Genomic DNA, 25,149 nt, shown 5'->3' with positions numbered 1-25,149 from the left:
ATGGTGGCAAACAGGAATACGGCCCGCCCGATGCTAAGTGGTAACCGTAGTTCATGGATGCCTGTGACGTCAGCAACAGTGATTTTACAATTCGTCGCACCTGTCACGTTGGTGAAACAGGGGCCAGGTTACCCTAAACAATATTCTAATTATAAACTACACATATAAAGGTAATAGCAATATACACCTACATATATACAAACATGCATACAAACATACATATATAAATAAATATGTTATATTATGTTATGTACCCAAGAATATAAGTAACATGCGGATCATTTATCTTTAAGCGAGTTATAGAGGTGTTTACGTAACTTGCTTTAAAAGAAAATTTGCTCTCTGCTTGCCTTCATGAATTGCCTAATAATTGAAATAAGCAATGCGCGAATTTAATGATTGCTATGAGCATTATCCAGGAGCTATCTATTTAAGCTGCTGTCACTAATTTCACGCAGACGAAGTCACGGGCAAAAGCTAGTCTCAAAATAATTACGACACCGACACTGAAACAACATAAAACGTCAAGCTTTAACATACCTGTATTAAGTAAACTGCCTCAAACTGAACACGACGCGTGATATTGGAATAAATTGGTATCATATTACATACATTTACAAATTCTCCCCTAGGGCGCGGTATAACAGGCCCAATAGGTAACTTCTATCGAAAATGTCTTGTGTTATTGTGCTAAGTTTGGCATTTTCTTATTTGAATTACGGCTATAGCGAACGATACTCGTGTATCAATTGAATATAATGCTTGTTACTACAAGCTGTATAGAAATTATTCTCCCCCCAGCATACTAAACTATATGGGAATAATCTAACCGGGTGGGTTGCTGTAAAACTACATATAATTATGTAATCAGTTAAAAAAACCGGACAAGTGCGAGTCGGACTCACTCACCGAGGATTCCGTACTTTGTAGTATTTGTTATTATAACGGCAACAAAAATACATCATGTGTGAAAATTTAAACTGTCTAGAAGTGTCTATCACGATTCATGAGCTACAGCCTGGTGACAGACAGACGGACAGTGGAGTCTTAGTAATAGGGTCCCGTTTTTACCCTTTGGGTATGGAACCCCAAAAAAATATTTTCCATATAACACATTATCTAGGCATATATCATAAGTATATATTATAATCATAAGCAGAAGCTCAAAACAACCAGTATGAACGCTAAGATTGTGTGATTTTGTCACTATATTGGGAGCTGTTTTCTTGTTTCCAGAATAAATAAAGAACTAATTGTAATTTCCAGTTGGTATTCTTTAAGTAACTTTCTATTAACATTCTTCCGATATTTGTGGCCCTGCTTGTAAAGCCGGTGGTCTTGGGTTCGAATCACGGTAAAGGCATTTATTTGTATGATGAACACAAATAAGTATTCGTTCCTAAGTTATGTATAAATATCGTCACCTAGCATCCTTGGTAGGCACAAGATTTGCTTAGTTTAGGGCCAGGTTGATCTGTATAAGATGTCCCCTAATATTTATTTATGTGTTTTTACTTCTTTAATCCGGATTAGTATTATTAGAACTAATTGTTTAATTTTGATAACATAGAGAAAGATAAATTCCAATTAGGGAATGCAAATCGGTTATTTTTTGTATGGAAATAATCGGTTTTTAACCGAAACCGCGGTTATTTCCATACAAAAAATAACCGATTTGCATTTCCTAATTCCAATGCACACAGTATTGCTAACGTAGCTCCATTAATTGGCTTCTTAGTTGCTATGATAATCACGTTCCTTATAAATTGGTCGCAAGGACACATTTCGAATGAGAAATAATTAAATATAGGTAACTATTGAAAAGTAAATTGTGACTTTAAGATAATTACTTGGACCTTTCTTTAATTAAGAATGTTTACAAAACAAACTGTTAGGGAAAAAGAAATTAGGTACAGTGAACAAAATTGTATACCTAATATTTTTTTTGCTTCAGTTCGAGGGACAAGGGCAAAACATGGGCAAAACTAATTTAACTGTTAAAAAATATTGTTCTTAATTTATTTTGATTCACAAAAACTATTAAACTAAAGGACATTCCATTACTGTTCAGAAAATGATCTTAAGTAAATTAGGTACTTAAATGGCGTTGAAGACACAATAAATTTTAACGTAATATTTGTTCGCATTTCTTCATAGTACTTACTTAAATAACATTAAAGCTAAAATTACATTAAATTAAGTAGACAGAAAAATAATTCACATTCTAAAATTTCTAATGCTTTTTACTTTTAGATATTCGATCTATTTCCGACAACTGATCTGTCAGATACAAAAGTGACGTTGTCGGTTAAAATAATAAAATATATCGTATCGGAAACAGATCGAATACCTAACTGAAATTGGAATTGGACCGAAGAATAAAAAAAGGACAGTTATTTGTATTACAAGGGGAATTTTTTTTGTTTGATTCCTCGTGCTAATATATCCAAGCAAGCGACGATTCCAAACTTGAACCATGAGCGTTGCGAGTGGTTCGAACACTACAATAAGTGGAATCTTGAGCGTTGACAATTTCAAGGCACGATGTTTAAACAAACTTTGCTTCCGAGTGAAACTAAATTTTTCACCACACCAAAAGCAAGGAAATACTAACAGCAACACTTTAAAAATCAAAATAAAATTAACGTTTAAATAATTATAATTGAAAATCATCGCTTAAAGTCAATTCTATCAGCCAACATGCGCAAACAACTCAAAATTCACATCACATAACTTTGCCTCCCATGTGGATAAAATGCAACTTTCCTATCAGTTTTCGAAGTATAAAGAGAGCCATTCCAAGCTGGTGTGGTGAAACATTACGTACCTACCTAACCTCATTTGTATGCATTGCCCCGGAAGAATCGCGTAGTGTATGCAGCCACTTTTATTTCTCACCGCACGCTCAACACTTCTGTTTCGAAACTATTCTTCATTTCATTTAAATGGCTCCAACAGACAGCAAAGTCCAAGGCTCAAATGAGTTTAGAATGGAGCTCGCGCAGCGTATCAGTGGTCGTAGTTTTAAATGCTGGTTCGTAACAATCAAAACTTTACGATGCTAAAAAGTATTTTATTACGTGGACGAACTCAGTCGTGGAAGCGTAATAAGCTATTTTTGTTTACAAAGTTAACTAGCCAAATAACTGATTTTGAAACAGACCTCACACATTCTGCGTATCAGCGGAATGTGTGAGGTCTGTTTCAAGATCTTATATTTGAAATGAAATGAAATGAAAACACTTTATTGCCAAAACATGGTAGAAAAAACAATAAGAAGACAAACAATATATAAATTCTATGTTAAGTAGCCTATAGCCTAGTGTGGGGCCACAGGATATATATATATATTGTCAACAAGGTTAATTGAAATAAATATTATTATTCTTATTCTTCTTCTTATTAAGTATGTACTAACTTATTCTAGGTTGAGTATTTATTGACTTAAATATTTTATACGTTGAAATCAAGGCGTTTCGAGGTTAAGGTTGTGTTTTTAAGAACCAATAGAATCACTGCACGCTGACGACAAACATTTCTGTCCCATATTTCAATCAGATACATGTTTTTACGTTTCGATTGGAGTAGACAAATTAAGATTTTCATCTAAACGATTTTCGAATTTCCCCTGGTCTCCTCGGAAATAAAGTTTGGAGCCTCGATCTGAGTTCATGTGAACACATCACCTACGGTATAGCTTTTACTTGAAACGTTCTTTTGTGTAGTTCAGTACGGTAGGTAAAGTTGCACTTAAAAGTTAGTTAAAGTTTCAGCAGAAAATGACAATGTCTAAAGAAAACATTATTGGAGAAAAAATTGTAGAATAGTATATAGTTTTAATTTTTATAAATGTATATTATGTTGATCTACAAGGTATATGTAATATGCCCTTGTTACTTGAATTAATATTTGAAAATATGATTTTTATTATTTTCTGATCTGATGCAAGATGCAATACAATAATTATTATATCAAAAATTAACGTATTTTTGAAACAAAATATTTTTATTTTGTATTATACAACATCCTCTTATAAAAACCTCAAACGACAATCCCATCACTCCAGTAAGTAAGTAATGCTCGGCACGTTTTAAGTGTTGTAACCGTCAACTACCACGCTCCAAACACAAAACGTCTAATATTCCTAAACCAGATTCGTACAGTTACGACATTTTGCTCTCAGAGCTCTATAATTTATCCCGACGACATGGTAAGGGAGTGAATGGGAACGTTGGTGTTTTTCGTTAAAACTCGCCTTTACGGTTTTAAACGCCTAGAGCCGTGTACGGAAAAGGTTAGACGGATTGCTTTGTTACCTGTAGAAAAAAAGTATGTATTTTTTTTTGTTTTATAGTTGTTTTGTATCCCTGTTACTGTAATGTAAAACTATTCTATTAAATCTCATATCGCGTGGGCTCCTTTGGCATCGAAAATCACTATATACTCTCTCATCTATATATATAAATGCAAGTGTCCTGACTGACTGACTGATTCATCACCGCAGAGCCGAAACTACAAGAGCCAGAAAGTTGAAATTTGTACACCAGACTACATTTATAAAGTGTACAAGAGATAAGAAAGGATTTTAAGAAATTCAACCCCTAAGGGGGTTAAAAAGGGGATGAAAGTTTGTATGTAAAGCGCGGGACTTGAATCTTTGTATTTGGGGATATTATTAGAAGACAATAAAAGTAATTTCAGCATTTTGTAAAATTCATCCCCTAACAGGGTTCAAAGGGTTAAATGGGGTTCATAGTTTGAATCCATTACAAATGCTTTGAAACTTCTTAGAAAGACATAATAGCCGATTACAAAAAAAAAATTGCAACGTTTTTTGGAAATTCAACCCCTAAGGGAGTTAAAAAGGGGATGAAAGTTCGTTTTCGGGTGCAAATTTTATTTTAAGCTAGGAACTTGAAACTTTGTAGAAAGGTATTAAATTAAAATACAAGAAAACTAATTTCAGCGTTTTTGAAAATTCATCCCTTAAGGTGGTGAAAACGGGGTTGAAAGTTTGTATGGATATCAAAAAAATTTTCGAGCGCGGGATTTGAATCTTTGTATTTGGGGATATTATTAGAAGACAATAAAAGTGATTTCAGCGATTTGTAAAAAACATCCCCTAACAGGGTTAAAATGGGGTTCTAAGTTTGATTATCCATTACAAATGCTTTGAAACTTCTTAGAAAGATATAATAGCCGATTACAAAAAAAAGTAATTGCAACGTTTTTGGAAACACAAGTCCTAAGGGGGTTAAAAAGGGGATGAAAGTTCGTCTTGGGGTGTAAATTTCATTTTAAGCTAGGAACTTGAACTTTTGCAAAAAAAAGGTATAAAAATATGAAAACGATTTAAGCATTTTTGAAAATTCATGCCCCAAGGTTGAAGAAAGGGGTTGAAAGTTTGTATAGAGATCAGATATTTTGTGAGTGCGGAACTTGAATTCTTTGTATAAGGGTGTACCTATTATTAGAACACAAGAAAAGTAATTTTAGCAACCAACATCAAAATCCACTTGACTTAAAACTTCATACAACTTGCTAAAAAAGAAAAGTAATTTCAACATTGCTTGGATATGAAAATTATAGGTACTAAAGATGTAAAATGTTGAAGATAAGATTCCACACGGACGAAGTCGCGGGCAACAGCTAGTAATAAAATATTACTCATTCGAATTGCTATTGATAGATATAGCGGAGGCAGTTATAAAGTTGACCCAAAAATTTTTTATTAAGCTATGAGCTTAATCATATATGTTCCTTGAGTAATTCTAAGCATTTCAAGCCTGGGAGGCAATAAGAAATGTGTGTCTACTCGGATTTGTAATGGATTCAAACTTTCAACCTCTTTTTAACCCTGTTAGGGGATGAATTTTACAAAACGCTGAAATTACTTTTCCTGTCTTTTAATAATATCCCCAAATACAAAGATTCAAGTCCCGCGTTCGAAAAATTTTTTGATATCCATACAAACTTTCAACCCCTTTTTCACCACCTTAGGGGATGAATTTTCAAAAACGCTGAAATTAGTTTTCTTGTATGTTTATAATATATCGTTTTACGAAGTTTCAAATTCCTAGCTTAAAATAAAACTTGAACCCCATACAAACTTTCATCCCCTTTTTAACCCCCTTAGGGGTTGAATTTCCCAAAATCGCTTCTTATCTCTTGTACACTTTATAAATGTAATCTAGTGTGCAAATTTCAACTTTCTATCTTTTGTAGTTTCGGCTCCGCGTAGCAAAAATCTCCAACCAAATTTTTCACCTTTTTACGTTTTTCTTGTAAAATTACTATGAAACTGAAAAAAACAAATATCAGCAATGAATTCTACGTCTTTGGTTTATACGAAAATGATACCAAACTTGCCCAAGTACCCACCAGGATCAGAATAGATTTTTTTTAAAGATGACGGGTGGCGGCCGTCTTTGTACCCCACCCTCCCCCCCACCCCAGGCTAGAAATGCTTAGAATTACTCAAATATCAGATGTGATGTAGCTCATAGCTTAATAAAAAATTTTTGGGTCATGTATGGCAGCGTTACATAACTGATTCCAGTAATAGATCATGATTTACATGAAAACTTTGAAAAATAACGCCCTAATAATAATTGCCCTTCACCAAACACCTTAAATAAGTAGCGTTTTACACCTTTGATGGCTTTGATCATAGAGAATTTAACAACCAGAGTCACCTTGTCTGTAATTTTCTGTACAAAACAGTCTGCCGGTTTTTGCGGGGGAGGGGCATGTCAAATGTAAGGTTAAGTATATCATTATTTTGTACGTAACGTACTTGGTGGGAAACTTCAGGGGATAGGGATACGTGGAGAAATAAAAGGGCCTGCGACAGCAGTGGGAAAATATAGGCTCATAATAAACGTACTAGCCATGTCAGATAAACGTCAGTCCATAAAATGACAAATTTTTGACAAAGGGGTAAAGGCGACTCCGGTTGTTAAATTTTCCTACCGTACCTTTGACAGGTACCTATATTATTATTGCCATTTAAAAAGCTTTCAATAAATCTCAGTATCTATGTACTTTTATTAGACAAAATCTAATTGAATCAAATTAAGGTTATTACGAAACCTTCTAGCAAATTATTCTTATAAGTCAAACCAACCAAAATCCTAAACTTAACGTGCCTTTATTACATTCATTACAATATTGTTTAAGTATTTTTTTTGAAGAGCTACTTCGCCTAAGAACGCGACGGCGTCTTTCATGTCAAAAAGAGACGTATAACACGAATATACACTTGCGATTTCACTGAAATTTTAATGAGTTTTTAACATCTCATGATGGTATTATTCGAAAGTAAATGATAAATATTTCTTTATTCAGTAAAGTATCAGAATTTCCGGAGAGAAAATAATATTACATCTTAAGGTTATTCAGCAGAATATCGGAGCTATACCTACTCACCGCAATACAAATTGGCGACTGAGGTCATAATGGTATCTCCTTTACCCTTGTTAAGACCAACCAAAGTGAAGGAGGTGGCATTATGAACTCAGTCGCCAGTTGGTATTGCGGCTACTACAGAAACTAGTTAATTAAATGCCGAAGAGAAAATTAACATGGACCAGACACTGCCAATTAATTTTAATATTTCTATTGATATTTCTTCTTTCCATTTTACTTTTTATAACAAGCCTTGTCACACATCACATTGTCATCTTTACTGCCTTTTGTCGTCCTCGGCTGAGCATAGACCTCCTTCGAGTACGCTATTTGTCCCAGTTCTGAGTTAATATTATTAAGAAGGGATCCGCAATCTTTCGAAAGTCTTCCACCCAAGATACTAACGGACGCCAAGCGCTTCTTTCATCCAAAAGCGCGCAGCATTCCCTTAACATTTTAGTCCAGTCTGCCATCACTCTGCCTGGTAACATGACCCACATTTCAGGTTGGTAATAACGTATCCCACTTCTTGCACCATGGTGAGACGAATCTCCATATTCATCACTTGGTCGTGATTACTTAGTGCCAATCATGGTACGTTCCATGTATCTCCGACAATCAGTATATTGTCAAAAGTAATGTCTTGTGAGGTGGGGCGTTAAGGGAGAACTCGATCGTACTGAATATAGGTTTATTCTGTCTTAAGTAGCAAGTACAAACCATTATATACTAAGCTATGCACGTGTGTGAGTAAGGCGTAGTACACACACTACACCTCCCCCCTTAAAGAAAAAAAAAATGATTATTCTAGAATATAATGATCTATTTTTTTTAATCAAATGAAGAGTAAATTGAGTATACAATCAAGAAAAAAAAAGTATAATAATCTAATTAGAACAATAAAAAAGAACTAAACTAACGATAGACAAACTAAATTACATGCGATTACTTTTATAGAACTAAGTGTACGTAATAGATTTGAAAAAAAATTTGGAAAAATAATGTTTGCCAAGAAGATAATTTCAATTCATTGAGATATTTAAAAATAAAGGTACAATTAAAATTTCATTTCAATGCCAATATTCACTAAAAAATATAGGTATAACATTTTTCATTTTTAATATGTATTCCATCTGCATGTTCTTGGTACAATACAATTATATTAGGCAAAGGTATATTTTTTTTTTATTGGTTATAATTAACTTACATAATTTGATCGCTTGGATGACGAATGTTTATTAGACAATATTCTTATTAAAACTAACCGGTAATAATTCTAAATTAAACAACATTTATTTAAAAACAAAACTTAAAACAACACTATTTAATAGTTTTCACATCCAAAAGTATCCGTCGATACATTTTACAATAGTCCAAATACTACATACGTGTTCTCAGGTACCTTGAGAAAAGTCTCATCAGAATTGTTTGTATAATATTTCAATTTACTTGCAAGTTTTATTATTAAGTAATAGACGTCTTTATTTCATTTATTAATAACATTCATTTAATTGTGCATCTAAAGCGTGCCTCTCTTTTTTTTGGCAAGGGTACACAACGCATTTACATTTGTGGTCGGCCGACCTTACAATAATATATTTATTTATTTACTCAGGATACAAGGAAATTTTTATTTTAAGCGCGCACACTTACTTTTTTTTTATACACATACAGGCAGTTCTTTTAACACATATCCTTTCATCATAACCTTCCATGTGTCCAAGGAGTCTCCACAATTGATACTCGATCGAATCATGGTCAGACCTCCAAGGATTCCGTGCCTGCCTTGTATCCTGGCGTACCCTTGCTAACCTAACCGCTCATGGCCGCCTCTCGGGCCACCGAAGATGCGATAGGCATTTTTATTTATCAATTATTTACTTTCATTTCTTTCCTCTCAACAACAAAAAAAACAACACTCAAATGCAATCTCACACCATGAAAACTTCAACAAATAAGAATTTCAATAACTCTTAGTTGATCAGGCTAATCGTTCTTTGAAAAACTTATCTGCTTTAGTTTACCCAAACACTGCTAACGCACCATCTAATATCAATCTAATTCCGTCTCTTTAAATTAACTATTCCATCCAAAATCCTATACTTAATTACAAAACTCAAACCCATTTCTTTCTATTTCATCGCATATACATTCAATTACAAACATTACCTAAACCTCTAGCCATCAACTCTAACGTTAAAACAAATCCAAACATACATATACCTACATAACAATATCTTCTTCATATACATTCCCGTTCCTATTTTACCAGATTTTTATTTATCAATGTTGTTTTATTGTCATATTCATTTTTTTTTAAATCTCAATTCCGATAATTACATTTATTTTAATACTCCATCCTTAAAAAAAACATTTCAAATTTTAAAGTCAAGACAATCTTAATTAATATACTTATTTTAAACTAAAACATAAAATAGTAGGCAAGTAACTACATGGTTAAAAGTGGGATCTGTCGTTTTAATTATTAAGGAATATTGCTATAAAATGTAATGATATGAATAAGTGCACAGTGACACAAATGTTTACTGTGAAATTTGAGATGAAATTACAAACGGCGCATACCAATCCCTATATGGAAGGCATGCGACGTGGCAACGTGACCAATGTGTTTTAGTTGTAAGTTATAATGAAATAATTTCTAAGTATTGGGAATAATTTTAAAACAAAAGTTTACGTAACACTGAAACACAATTGGATTGATACATTCTAAATTAAAAGCAAAATATATAACGGTCAATAGAAGTGTATAACAATATTTGGTTTGATTTAATTTCAAAAATGTTATAGAAAAATTAAATAATTATATTAATTATGTACCAACCTTTTAACCATATTAGTTTCGTCATCAAGCAGCGTATATTAAATCTTACTTCTCTCGATATTTCTATTACAAGACATATTTTAATAAACTTAATTTTCTTTAACAAACCTTACACATTAACTAGATTTTTTTCCTGGAAATATTTTGTATGATAACAGTCATTATCGAACTTAATACTTTTTATTTTTGTTGTAATAACTAAAACAATAACACTAAATTAAACTAATAAAAATAATGTTATCATCTCAATATTACAGTAGGTACCTACGCTGTCCTTTTCACACTGATTGTCCACTTATCATTTTGAAAGTTGCTTTATGGAAAAATCGGGATGCACGGAACCTGGACCAAGGACATCAGCAGCTCCAGACCGCGACCTTGTCCAGCGACACGAACAACTCCCTGCTGCAACCATCCTTACGATTACCACTTTTTTAAAAACTGGTTTTAAATGAGTCCATTTTTTTTCTGCACGTTGTTAAAATACTTCATAAGTTTTGTTTTTCGTTTAAAGTAATGATTAATTAATTTTAGTTCTTCTTATTACGTAGGTATCGAGTCCGTGATCTCTAATTTTTGTATACACCAAACCAATTCACTATGATTGTTCAAATAGTCACTTTCGCACAAATGTCTTTAAATTAATAATATTTTTTTTATCTTGATTTTCTTCTTGACTTTCACTGGGTGGCGCAGCGCGCCGCCAGTGCAGCACAAGGCCGCACTGGCAGGGTCGCCATGTGAGGTGGGGCGTTAAGGGAGAACTCGATCGTACTGAATATAGGTTTATTCTGTCTTAAGTAGCAAGTACAAACCATTATATACTAAGCTATGCACGTGTGTGAGTAAGGCGTAGTACACACACTACAGTCTGGTCCATGTAATACCAATCGAGGTTCAACGGCTTGGTTGGTGTACCCGCAACAATGTTAATGTAAATGAGGGTATTTTGTATAAATACATTTAATTAATATGTAAAGCTGAGTCGTTAGGCAGTTTCTATTCTTTGCGTATTTAAATGACGCTTTCGTCATCTCGACGGCGTTGCTGTATCCCAAAGCGGGGTGTTGTACACTGCGACCCGAAGTAGAAAAGTAACAGTGACCTTTCCTTCCGCACCGCGTATAGTAACGCAATATAGTAAGAATTCTGTTGGAATTAACTATTAACAGTCATGGTTTGACCTTTTTGTAATCTAAGGATATTTCGATAGGTCTTTGCTTCAAATATTTAATATGTATCATAATTGTCCGACTATAAAAAAACGCTTTTGCGTACCACCAATACTACCATCCACATTTGAATTGGAATTTATTGCGTGTCAGTTTTAGTTATTATACTGCGTTATTTTTGAATAATTAAGCGTCTATTATGTTTTGCTAATTACAAGATATTGCAACTGCTAAATATTGGTGTCACATATATTAACATGATTTGACAAGAAGGGGTTTAAATATTGGATCGAATAAATTTTAAAGCGGAGTAAATCTTACAACTAATTCCGTCTTTTTTTGAAATGATAGAATTGCGGTTAGCGTTCAATATTAGGAAATGAAGACATAATGTGTAAAGAAACTTTTCGTCAACATTTATCATTGCAGAAATTACAGAAATATTTTAATTTCACATGCCTTTATCTCCCATAGAATAAACCTTATTACAAATTTTCTACATTTAACTGGGAGTATAAACCGACTCCGCGCGCCCGCGCCGAGCCCTCCACGCGCTGCTGCTGGTACCGCCCGAGTATCGTGCGGCCGCGTTCAGGGGGTCATTTCGTTACGCTGCCACCAAATGTTGGAACGATATCCCCCCTCCTGTGCGTGAGGCAAAGAGTATCCAACAGTTCAAATCTAGACTTAAAAAGTTGTACATGAATAATCAAAAAGAGTTTGAGAATATACACGTGACCAGCCCCGTGAGGGATGCGTTCATAAAGTTAACTTTTAGGTAAATACTAACCACACGAAACATATGCTATTAAATACTGTTTCTGTATTAAATACCCCGTAAGGAAACTATTGTCAAATACTAATGTTTTGTTTTTTATGTGAATTTCATAATTTAAATATTATGTAATCTTAATACCATTCCAATTAGCTGACCAAGGGCGGGTTTAAATTCAGCAAGCTGTACCCGCACCTTTTTCATTACTTACACAATTTGTTGCACAATGTTTAGATTAATACTTACCTACTTACTCCTTATACCTAAGATGGACTAATTACCTACCTAACCCTTATACACTATACCTAAGAACTTATGTAAAAAGTAATGAAATAAACGCATTTGTATTTGTATTTGTATTTGTATAAAATTGCCCACTGTCACACAAATAAAAAGTACAAATAAGGTTTGGAGGTATAAAAGATCTCCAGGCGTCAAAATTAACTGTATTGTAACCAATATCATTAGTCGAAGGATGCAGTGTGAGTCTACCCGGGGGTGAAGTGACGCGAGCCTCACTTCTCTCCCAGTTCAGTTCCACGCAGCCTCTTGGTTAGGGCGCCGCGTCGTTGAGCGAACGTTCCGCAAGGAGTGCAGTGTCTGTCTGTGTGATTTGTTTCTTATCCAATTGAAGATGTAAGTAAAATTACTAACCTAAATTTTGAAAGTGAAATTGATGTTATTTTGCCTATGTTACTTAATTTTACTTATAAATTTACTTTAGAAATTCCTAGTATCACAGCGAACTATAAATAAGTGAAATTTGTCGTGATTTTTGTTGGCGGAAGAAAGTTTTACGTTGACCGAAAGCTCCTTTTAAAGTTTAGTTTGGGAACAATTTTAAATTACGTACGTATTTGTTAAAGATAATTTCGTCGATAGTTGACTACTTTATTTATTTTTAAACAACAAACAATAAAAGACCTTAAAGATAATATATTTAATTTGTGTTTATTTTTAATATGAATAAAATTCCGTTTAGAAAGGATCTGTTATTAATAATTAATTTTTGAAATAATTCAGAATTAATAATTGATATCCAAATAAATATTAAGTCGCAGATATGTAAGTAAAATTACCTTGATACACTCTTATTCTCTTAACAATAAAATCGCGTCAAGATCATTTTGAACACCAGGCCCGCTTAGCAACTTTTGCTGTTGACTGTCCCTGTATGAGAATGAAACATTTCACTAAACAAATAAGGCCTTTATTAAAATGACTACCGTAATTCCATTTGCGGAAATTAAATACTTTATATTACTGCATATTTTACATAATGAATTGCACGAGTAATTAGTGATAGTGATTAGTGGCTACTTACTGCAATTATCATAAATTACCATACGGTCGAACGTGTAAATAGTGAGTAGGTACGAATTCACGTTACTCCACTGGTTCGGAGCTCCTAATGATCTATGGACCCCAAAGGGGTCCGTGATTTGTGTTTCTGTTCAAGCGTCTCGGTGATGAATTGATTTCTGTTGAGTTCTCTAGAACGCTCCTTATATTAAGGTCGAAAAGTAAAATTTATTAGATTTGGTTGTAGGAAGGCGAATTGATATTTTGAAATGAGAATAAGAATATACGAGTAGTTTGTTTAACGCTTAATAGGAAAGTACGTACTAACGTACACAAAAATACGAGGTTAGGTAACCATGATTTCACACCATATTCAGAACAGTGTAGGTTGTAGGTACAATACATGTTCAATGTATTTTGTTGCTTATAAGCTTATAATAAATTATAATTACTATTAAGTAATGGTACATTATTTTTAAAGAAAATATAAATTGAAGAATAGAAGATATAAGATAACTATGCATAATTACTATGCTCATTAAATAAGTATTTGATAATTAATTTTAGTACCAATACGAATAATTAATTAATATTAATAATAGGATTTTTATATTTATATACAAGGCCTGCCTACTATAATACATGAGTGCGTGATATTCTAATGCTGCATACAGTCGATGTCAAAAATTTACACCTTTGCTTTATTAACGCAACTTGGATAGTTCCTGTACAGAAGGCTTTTTTGTCCAATGACTTAAAGCCACCCCCTTACCTTCTGAATCCCTTAGTTTTTTAATGTTTTTTGTAGCTTATCAATTATCATATTAACAGCAACGGCTTTAAGCAATACAGTATCCCGTATTTATTTCAAAGTTCATTGTTTTCGAGATATTTGGCATTAAAGTTGAACAATTTTAGGCTAAATAACTGGTTTTCTGGACATAACTTTTGTAAACTGAAATGAATGTCGTATACTAAGAAAAGTATTTTCATAAAATAATTTATTTTAATACTTCTAATAGTATTCAAAACTTTTGGGTTACTTAGTTTAAAATTAAAACACACGTTTTTCGAAACGTCAAATACGAACCCAAATATGTAGATTTCGTACATACTTCACAGCAAACTAGACACGAAAGAAGTAATTTAGACAATGTTTCAAAAATTCATAAAAAATAAGTTTTCATTTCGTTCATAATCCGGTAGACCAAAACGGAGATAAAAGATGTAAGAACCGATAACCGTTTGTCTTATAATTCTATCTGTAGTGCAAAAAAGGGAGATACGATTCAAAACTCGTCAAAAATGGATGAAAACCTCGGGTAGGCCCCTTTAATGGAATATCGTTTTGTATATTGAAATATGTTACATTATCTTCCAAAATGTTTTTTTTTTATTGTATTCAGTCTAGTTTTCTTTACAATGTATATAATTTCATCACAGATTTTAACTTATGAAATAAAAAGCAACATTTTAAAGGAACACATTTTTTCCTTCTTAACTGAAAATATTAAATGTTAAAACCGGATGCGTTTTCAAGCAGTACCTTACCTAACTATGCAACGTTGGATGTTTGTTTTCCTAAGCTAGGAATTTTGAAAGTCTAATGCTAATGTAGCGAGAAAAACTGAGTGTGCATAGGATTACTTTACTTCGAGTGTAAGGTGGTTTTCCACGTTTAAAATTTCAGAAAATGTAAACTACGTGCTCCTTAATGCACGTTGTGAAAAAAAGTGAATGTTTCTGAGCATAGAAAAATTAATTATGTGTTGTAAAATAATATTTTTGAAAACATAATTATTTTTTCTTTCCAAAAATTGTTTTGTTCTTTTTTTTGTTCCGTACCTCTTCTCAGTTTATTTGGGTTCATGTTTACGTCATTGAATCTATCTAGATTTCATCACCAAGTAGCTTTTAGGTGTCTTTGGGTAACTACTACATGGGATAACTATCCTTCGAAGATTTTTAGGGTGATTTTAACCGGGTGGTCTTTTTAACGTCGCTTCACGTATCCATCTCACTGGATCTGTCTTTCCTGGAGCTTGTACATCTTTAAAGCTCCCTCTAATGCGTTCATTTCTGATCCTATCCATTAAAGCATTTTCATTTTAATCTGGATTTATGCTCTCACTTAGATGTCTAGTTGACATTTCCTGCAAAAAATTAGTCGGTAGCATTACTGCAGTGCTGCAGTATTGCAGCGCGAGATTATTTTTTAATACATTGCTGCCTCAAATATCAAAGTTGATGTTGCTGTCCGGATTTTTGGCATTTGTGGCAGCCATATCACCAAAAGTGCAAAATTACGTCATTTTTACGTCATCCGCATGAATTGTTCGAGCCCTGCATATCACGCTTTAATACTGCAGCAGTAATGCCGATGAAGTCTGAATTCGAATGATACCTTAATAATGATCGATTGACACAGACAGCCACAGTACATTGTTAATGACAATCGGCCATACTTCCAAGAACTCACCTAACAATCGGCCTAGTTATTTCCGTCCGATAAATTATTCGATTTCGCATTCGATATTATGTGGAAAATTATATCTTTTTATATGTACGTAATGTGTACATATAAAAATAAAATATGTCTTGATTACTTTTCTAGTGACTTTAAAACCACATATTTATGTGATATGGAGGCCCTTTATCTATGTTCTATCTATATATATATAAATGCAAGTGTCCTGACTGACTGACTGATTCATCAACGAAGAGCCGAAACTACAAAAGATAGAAAGTTGAAATTTGCACACCAGATTACATTTATAAAGTGTACAAGAGATAAAAAGCGATTTTGAGAAATTCAACCCCTAAGGGGGTTAAAAAGGGGATGAAAATTTGTATGGGGTTCAAGTTTTATTTTAAGCTAGGAATTTGAAACTTCGTAAAAAGATATATTATTAAAATACAAGTAAACTGGTTTCAGCGTTTTTGAAAAATCATCCCCTAAGGTGGTGAAAAAGGGGTTGAAAGTTTGTATGGATATCAAACATTTTTTCGAACGCGGGACTTAAATCTTTGTATTTGGGAATATTATCAAAAGACAGGAAAAGTAATTTCTGGGTTTTGAAAAATTCATTCCCTAACAGGGTTAAAAAGGGGTTGAAAGTTTGAATCCATTACAAATGCTTTGAAACTTCTTAGAAAAGCATAATAGCCGATCACAAAAAGAGTTGCATTGTTTTTGGAAATTCAACCCGTAAAGGGGTTAAAAAGTGGATGAAAGTTCGTCTTGGGGTGCAAATTTTATTTTAAGCTACGAACTTGAAATTTTGCAAAAAATTATCAAATTAAAATACAAGAAAACTAATTTGAGTATTTTTGAAAATTCATCCCCTAAGGTGGTAAAAAGGGGTTGAAAGTTTGTATGGATATCAAATATTTTGTGAGTGCGGAACTTGAATATTTTTATAAGGGCATATTATTAGAATACAAGAAAAGTAATTTCAGCGTTTTTAAAAACTTATTCCTGAAAAGGGTTAAAAGGGGGCTGAAAATTTATATAGCATCTTTAGCATCTTCAGGCCTCTAGCATTTTGACTAAAGGTCAGAAGATGCTAAAGATTCTATATAAAAAATGGGTTGAAAATGTATAATAACACTCTATGTAAAACTTTATACAAATTGCAAAAAAAGAAAAGTAATTTTAACATTGCTTGGATATGAAAATTATAGCTACTAAAGATGTAAAATGCTGAAGATAAGATTCCACGCCGACGAAGTCGCGGGCAACAGCTAGTTTGACATAATTATTGAAAGTCATAATGTTGTAATGATTTTCAGATTATCTTTCGTCATAATTCTGAAACCGTTAACTTTTTATGGATTTTGTAAGGTTTTTCTATAGATAGTTTGTTTTATGGCAATCCATAAAAGTTAGGTACACCATTCTGAAAGAAAAACAAATTTGTCAAACAAATAATGTATTGTTATGGACTTAACATTTTTTGGGAGACAAAAGAGACCCAGAGATACACCCCATTAGCTATCAAGCTAATGGGGTAGATTGTATGATGAATTCATGATATAATGCAAACACGCAGATATTATACAAATATTATAAATAATTTATAGTGATAAACGAGATGTTTATATATAGGGTACATCGCCAATTACTAGCCACCCCCCAATTACTGGCCACTTAATTTGATTTCTATTTATAGGTGAACAAAGTTCATTTTAGTATATAAGGTACGAAAATCCAATTATTAGCCAGTTTTCAATTACTGGCCACCTATTCCAAAAATGAATTCTATTTACAGATAAATAAAACTCATTTTCAGTATAAGGAAAATGGCCAGTAACTGAAATTTATCCACAACCCACTCGTTCAATAACTGGCCGCCTCTTACAAAAATGAGTTCTATTCACCTATACACAGAATTCATTTTAGTATAGGTGGCCAGTAATTGAAAACTGGCTAATAATTGGCGATGTACCCTATTTGCCTTTAGCTGCAGACACCACTCTTCACAAAAGTCACCTTACCTCAGCTGTCTTTAAATCACCAGAGCTTCTTCCCGCTTCTACTAGAAATACATAAATCATCTGAATATTTAGGATCTGTCGCGCCACGGTCCAGTTAATGCCTTCTGTACAAATCTAACGAGACAAACCTTAGTAGGTTTTATGAAAAATACGGATGAATTGCAAACTTCTTTAAGGTAAATTTAGATAAAAAAGTTTCACCAGTTTTTTTGGAGTATTTAGAGAACAATTTTATATTATTAGTGTCTGGACTTTCGTGATGATCCATTTTTATAAAACTTTTAGTAAATTTTTCCATTATAGTATTATTCATGATAATTTTATCTATTTTTTCAACTTATCGCAAACAAGGTTATATTTATCAAATTAAACAATAATAACAGAAATATATTTTAAAATATGCGTCATAATCATAAAATAGTAATTCACATGCTCTTAAAATATATTACCATTTTACAAATTATGTTAATATCCGTAATTAAAATCTTGTATCGCTACTATAATCTACAAGTACAAATTAAAGATAACATCAGTTATTTTATTTTCTAACTAGCTTTTGCCCACGAGTTCGTCTGCGTGGAATTAGTGACAGCAGCTAAAGTAGGTATAGCGCCTGGATAATGCTAATAGCAATCATTCAATTTGCGCATTGCTTACTTCAACTATTAGGCAATTAATTAACTCTTTCAATTCCACCCCCCATTTACACTCTCTTCAGGGATACTTTCCGACAATAAAAACTATCCTATCGGCGCGATTTGGGAAATGAATTAGAGGTACCTTTTTCTGTGGAACGTATCTTTAATATTTCATATTTAGTGAATCTCTAATTTATTTCCCGAATCGCGGCGCCAGCCGCCATAAGGTACCTCTTGCCGGTGAACGTCACATATCTTTACTATTTCATATCTAGTGAATCTCTAATTCATTTCCCGAATCGAGCTGTGTGTCCTTCCCCGGGACTCAAACTATCTATATACCTATAAATCGGTTCAGCGGCTTAAGCGTGAAGAGGTAACAGACAGACAAACAGACAGACACACTTTCGCCTTTATATTATTATATTAGTATTAGTATAGATTCTCCGCCTGAGAGAGTTAATAAGACTGAACAAGTCCCACGTGGGTAGAGCTCATCGGCTAGTAAATATAAATTTTATCATTGATAATAACCTCGCTAATGCGTGGGCAAAGAAAAGGATATTTTAATGCTCCTATCCCGACCCTTCTCTGGTGCATATTTTTAGGCTTCTATTTATGATTAGGTACATGGTCAGGATTACCTTACCTTTATTCTTAAAAGGTAAAACCCCAAACCGGATCCCTTTGTTTGACATAATTATTCAAAGTCATAATGTAATGACTGTCAGATTATCATTAGTCATAATACTGAAACCGTTAACTTTTCAGGATTTTCGTAAGGTTATCCTATAGATAGATTAGGTTAGGTTTGTTTTATGGCAATCCTGAAAAGTTACGCGTTTACTGAAAAAACCAAATTATGACTAATGAAAATGCGGACAAATACATTATGATTTAAAACTTTATTGGAAACAACAGAGACACCCTCCAAACAGGTACATTTTCATTATTATTTACTTAAACGGGACTTAATTGGATACTTATACCGGGTGTGGCCTGTAACATGAGCAAAAAATTAAACTGTAGTCTGTACTCCTCATACTGACCAACATTTGTTCAGCGACTTTTAAAAATAACTTGTGGTTTGATTTTTAATACACTTTAACGTTTATTCTAAGACGCAATGTATTGCGACTTTTGTTATGTTTAAGGCATGACAAGCAACGTCAATCACAATGATATGGCGTGGCGACGGCGTCCATTGAAGATAATATTTATTTTGTATGAAAAATAGGGAATCTAAATACTTCATAATTTTTAAAAGTTGTTGAACAAAAGTGTCACCGTTTGAGGAGTACAATCTATGTTATAATTATTTGCTCGTGTTACAGGCCACACTCGGTATAATAATTTTCAGTTTTACTTTGTTAGCTAACGAGTAATTAAGAGTGTGTGTATTCTTAGAATCCGATTCTAATTTAACAATTTGTTAAGGTTACCGTCTTGTTTTGATACGACCTTCAGACGACTGAAGGTCACTGATACGAATTAGTGGCATCTCACACGCACCAATAAGTGCGAGCGAGATAGTAGATAATGATACATACATAAATAAATATTATAAGACACAAATAGACCCAGACGAACGCGACGGTGTTATTGTCGATTTCCATAGTAAAATGAAATGTCGTTGGAAATGGACTATCACCTTAAGTTGCCTTGTGTTTTATAGTTGTGGGTACTCAATTAGACGACGACATTATAATATACTACTTACAAATACTTACTCGTATATGTATACAAAACGTACATAACTACACTACAAATATTTATGATAAACACAGAATTAAATGCCCATACCAGGTTTCGAACCCGGGACCTCCAGCTTCGTAAACGGGGTCACTACCAACCAGGCTAGGAGGCCATTAAATGCTTAGTGACAATAGTTACATGACTAAATAGATAGATAGATCATTTATTGATAAACATATAAAAAATTTACATGTCATTTTCTTACTGGACTGGTGGTATCAACACAAGAATTATATTTTTCCAAATTGTTAAATCAGAATAGGAAGGAGGGGAGAGACTCCTGGGAACAGTTTTATTGGAAGTTACGTGAAGCCAATGAAATAATACAGAACCTTGCGGAAAATGTACACTCAGTTACAGTAAAACATTTTTCTCCAATATGCTCGGAAATGTTCACCTTACTGTAGCAAAAATAGTACGGGAAGTTCTTCGTTAATGTCAAACTCTAACTAAAAAACATCAAACTATCGCTGTCCTGTTCTAGCGGACGGGAAGTAAAAAAACACTACAGTAATAACTTATTACTGTAGTGTTTTTTACTTTTTAATAATAAAAAACGCAAACAGCCAATTATTATTGCCGCGAGCCGCTTCTACACGACCCGATCAGCTATCATTTCACGTGTATGATCCTGCGAATACTGCTTAATAAAATCAAAGATTATTTTTATATATTTTTTAAATCTCATCCGTGTTCATAAAGCTTACATAGTTTATCAAAGGACTTTCTCATTTCAAACATAGACAAAGAGAATCATACTATCTTTGTCTTACACTAGTACTAGCACCCAAAAGAAAAGGATGGGTGTAGTTTTCCTGGTTCTTACTGACTGAAAAGTTGGTTTGACAAACTATATTGCGCAATTATATTGAATGAACGAATATTGAATGGTACTGAATGGCAGAATAAGTTTGTGCCTTTAACTTTTAAAAATTAATAAAAGAGGGAAATTGTTTTTGACATTTTGGATGTGAAGGTTTGATTTGAGTGATGCTTGATGCTTAAATAATAATTATTTTAGCTTATTTCCTCGCATGTTTGGAGAAAAGCACTATATATGCCTCGGCAGGAATAGCAATTCGTGGATTCGTCTTCTTTGTCGGACTCCGCTTCGCGTCGTCCGACAAAATCGAAACTCATCCACGAATTGCCCTTTCCCGGCCTCTGCAATAATGTACTATTCTCATTAATTATGAGGAGGCGAATAATTCTTTGACAAGTTCGAACGATCTAAAGGCGTACCGTCAGCAGCGTCTCTATTCAATTTGCATGTTTAAGTTGTGGTTAAATTATTTGCTATGAATATTTATTTATTTCGTGTTGCTTTGACCGTTTGTAATAACACAAATTGTATTTTTGTTATTTATAAAAAAAACATTTCAAAAATTATAACAACAATAAAATTATAGTGTTAGACTAAGAAAAGTCTGCAGCGCAAATGTTATTTATACGTCATAAATTCATAGAATTTTGAGGTTTAAAAATAAAACTTGCACTGCGTGGGCTTTGAAAATTTCTGCAGACTTTTCTTGGTCTAACTCTATTACATATTTTCGACATGTAAAATAAATAAAGTAAGAAAGGGGCAATGCCAATCTAATTTGGCAACAATCATGAAATGTCCCTTTCTTAACCTAACCCAAACGAAATAAATTTATTACAGGAAAGAGAATAATAAGATCAGTGACAAGAAGCTCTGTTTATTTCATGGTTAATCTCCCAAGCCACGTTTTAATTGCCTTTGCCTTACCTGCGTACTTATTAGTCAATGAATGCCTGCAAGAACTCTGAATAGGACCCAACCTTTTCATTAACTTTTATTAAAGCTTCCATTTCATGTTCTGATAATGATTGGGCTCACGTTTTGGAGCGGATCCTATGGATCCTATTCACTGATTTACTAGATCATCACTGAGTTTTACTGCGTGTTAATTAAAAGTAATTTTTCTGTAGCCCTTTTCAATTCATGTCAATGAAGTTAATTTATGACCGGATTTGATTACAGTATCGATACCTGAAAGGATCAAATGGATAATGGTTTAGACTTTTAAGGAGAATGTCAAAAGTGTCAAAATCTGTCGCTGAGAGTGTAATTAATAATTTTATTGGCAAGATTTTAAATTTTCAATTCAATACGTACATTACTAGGTATTTATTACAGCATACAGTTTCCAATCAATTTATAAAAGGTAAACAATGTTATTACAACGCAAATGAACCTTGAAAAACGATGATAATGTTAAATATTTTAGGTTTATCTATCTATATATATAAATGCAAGTGTCCTGACTGACTGACTGACTGATTCATCAACGCAGAGCCGAAACTACAAAAACCAGAAAGTTGAAATTTGCACACCAGATTGCATTTATAAAGTGTACAAGAGATAAGAAGCGATTTTGAGAAATTCAACCCCTAAGGGGGTTAAAAAGGGGATGAAAGTTTGTATGGGGTTAAAGTTTTCTTTTGAGCTAGGAATTTGAAACTTCGTTAAAGGATATATTATTAAAATACAAGAAAACTAATTTCAGCGTTTTTGAAAATTCATCCCCTAAGGTGGTGAAAAAGGGGTTGAAAGTTTGTATGGAAATCAAAAATTTTTTCGAGTGGTTGAGTTGAATCTTTGTATTTAGGGATATTATTAGAAGACGAGAAAAGTAATTTCAGGGTTTTGTAAAATTCATCCCCTAACAGGGTTAAAAAGGGGTTGAAAATTTTAATCCATTACAAATGCTTTGAAACTTCTTAGAAATACATAATAGCCGATTACAAAAAAAAGTTATTGTAACCCCTAAGGGGGTTAAAAAAGGGGATGAAAGTTCGTCTGTGGGTGTAAATTTAATTTTAAGCTAGGAACTTGAGCTTTTTGAAAAAAAAGGTATTAAATTAAAAAACATGAAAACTAATTCAAGCATTTTTGAAAATCATCCCCCAAGGTGGTGAGAAAGGGGTTGAAAGTTTGTATGGAGATCAGATATTTTGTGAGTGCGGAACTTGAATCTTTGTATAAAGGCATAGGTACCTAATTATGAGAATACAAGAAAAGTAATTTCAGCAACCAACATCAAAATCCAATTGACTTAAAACTTCATACAACTTGCTAAAAAAGAAAAGTACTTAATTTCAACATTGCTTGGATATGAAAATTATATGTACTAAAGATGTAAAATGTTGAAGATAAGATTCCACGCGGACGAAGTCGCGGGCAACAGCTAGTTAAAATATAAACCTAAAATATTTACTAAAATAACTAACCCGATGTATTTCTCTTTACACCTACAATCGCAATTAAGCGAACAGACTACTACGTTTTAATTAAAAATAACAACTTCATTATGTATAACGCGTGTCTCGTGTGAGTTCGCATTCAGCTTAAATAAAATGTTTTTGTTAAATGTAAGCCATGTTTATTTCAAACTATTTAACATTTTATAATTACATACTGTGGCGAGTTTGACCAAAATAGATTAACCTATTAAATAGCGCCACTTGCACCATCCCACTAACCCGTTTAAACCGTCAACCCAGTGTCAAATTGTACTACCTATTAAGATAGTAACCATGGTAAATTCCAGTACGGATATGATGGTCGTATTTGTCTACGTGACAGCGTGATAAAACGGTGTCCGTCTCTTTCTAGCCCGCAGAGTTAAAAAGTGACAGTTGTTTTATCACGAGGATAAATGTGGATAAAGCCATCCATAAAAGGCTTGCAGGTTTAACTGGTTAACCCCGGGTTCGTGGTATGGTGCAAGTGGCCCTTAGTGGTTTGATAATTATTATAATTTACACGGCCTCATTTCGCTCTTGATAGACATTTCTAAACGTTGTCGCCTCAAAGCAAAGTTGGTTGGAGTTTAATAGTATGTATATCTATATTTTTACGAGGGACCCAATGAGCAGTATATATTTTAATATGACTAAGTATATAAATACCTGTTTATGTGCAATAAAGTGACATACATACATACATACATACATATATAAATTAAATAATGTATGCCTATTTCGGCAATTCAATTGTAATCTTGTACCTAATTGCTTAAGAGCCAACAGGAGTGGTCATTTCTCCATACAAACGTACTCCTCGTTTTTCTCCGTGGTTTTTGCAGCTAGAGCAATGATTTTTTCAACACTGATTAATATTGTCAATATCTGTGTCGGACCGTGGAAATGGCCAAAATAGCCTAATTGACTATGCCGCAATGAGAGGCGTGGCATTCAAAACTGATATCAATTAGCCAAAAAAGCAAAACGGTCCGATACAGATAACTTCATAATCATTTAGATTTCCAAATTTGGTTACGATTGGTTAAGTTTTGGAGGAGGAAACAGGGGAGTACGAAACCTCGATTTTTGAGATTTTTACCCAGGATTTTTCGCCTTGTCCTTATCGCACTACTTTTAGGTGCCGCTTCCGTTAGCGAGACGGGTATATTTACCTAAAATATTTAAAACTCAGCTCCTGCTTCGTCTTAATATTTTCTCTGTTTTTGAGACGAAGAGTTCTTAATTAAGTTTTCTAAATTCTGTAATAAATTTCTATTCATTTTGCTTTCTACAACTCAATACAATTTTTTAGAACGTACATAAAAGATTTGTACATGTTTATGTTTCAAAATACAGTATAAAAATGTTTTTGAGTGCTTGAGGCAAAAATATCATCAAGAGGCTCAAATGAGCAATATATTTTCAATATGTGAGTTTGCAGTACCTTTGCTAAGCTAATAATGAAAGCACTTAACGTCGTAAATATATTTT

At 33.2% G+C, this 25,149-nt stretch overlaps 1 protein-coding gene across 1 annotated transcript in view; it reads left to right on the top strand.

Moving 5' to 3' along the window:
* Positions 1 to 12,730: 12,730 nt before the first annotated feature.
* The window catches only part of LOC134669640 (uncharacterized), a 35,629-nt gene continuing 23,210 nt past the window's right edge, over positions 12,731 to 25,149 (top strand). Inside the window, exon 1 of the mRNA XM_063527308.1 lies at positions 12,731 to 12,832. The gene's annotated coding sequence lies outside the window, so the exon portion shown is untranslated. The remainder of the gene's footprint in view (positions 12,833 to 25,149) is intronic.

The sequence above is a fragment of the Cydia fagiglandana genome, chromosome 12 (assembly GCF_963556715.1).
Source record: "Cydia fagiglandana chromosome 12, ilCydFagi1.1, whole genome shotgun sequence".
Lineage (NCBI taxonomy): Eukaryota > Metazoa > Arthropoda > Insecta > Lepidoptera > Tortricidae > Cydia > Cydia fagiglandana.
The sequence above is the reverse complement of the archived record's forward strand: the minus strand, read 5'-3'. Positions and strand labels throughout refer to the sequence as shown.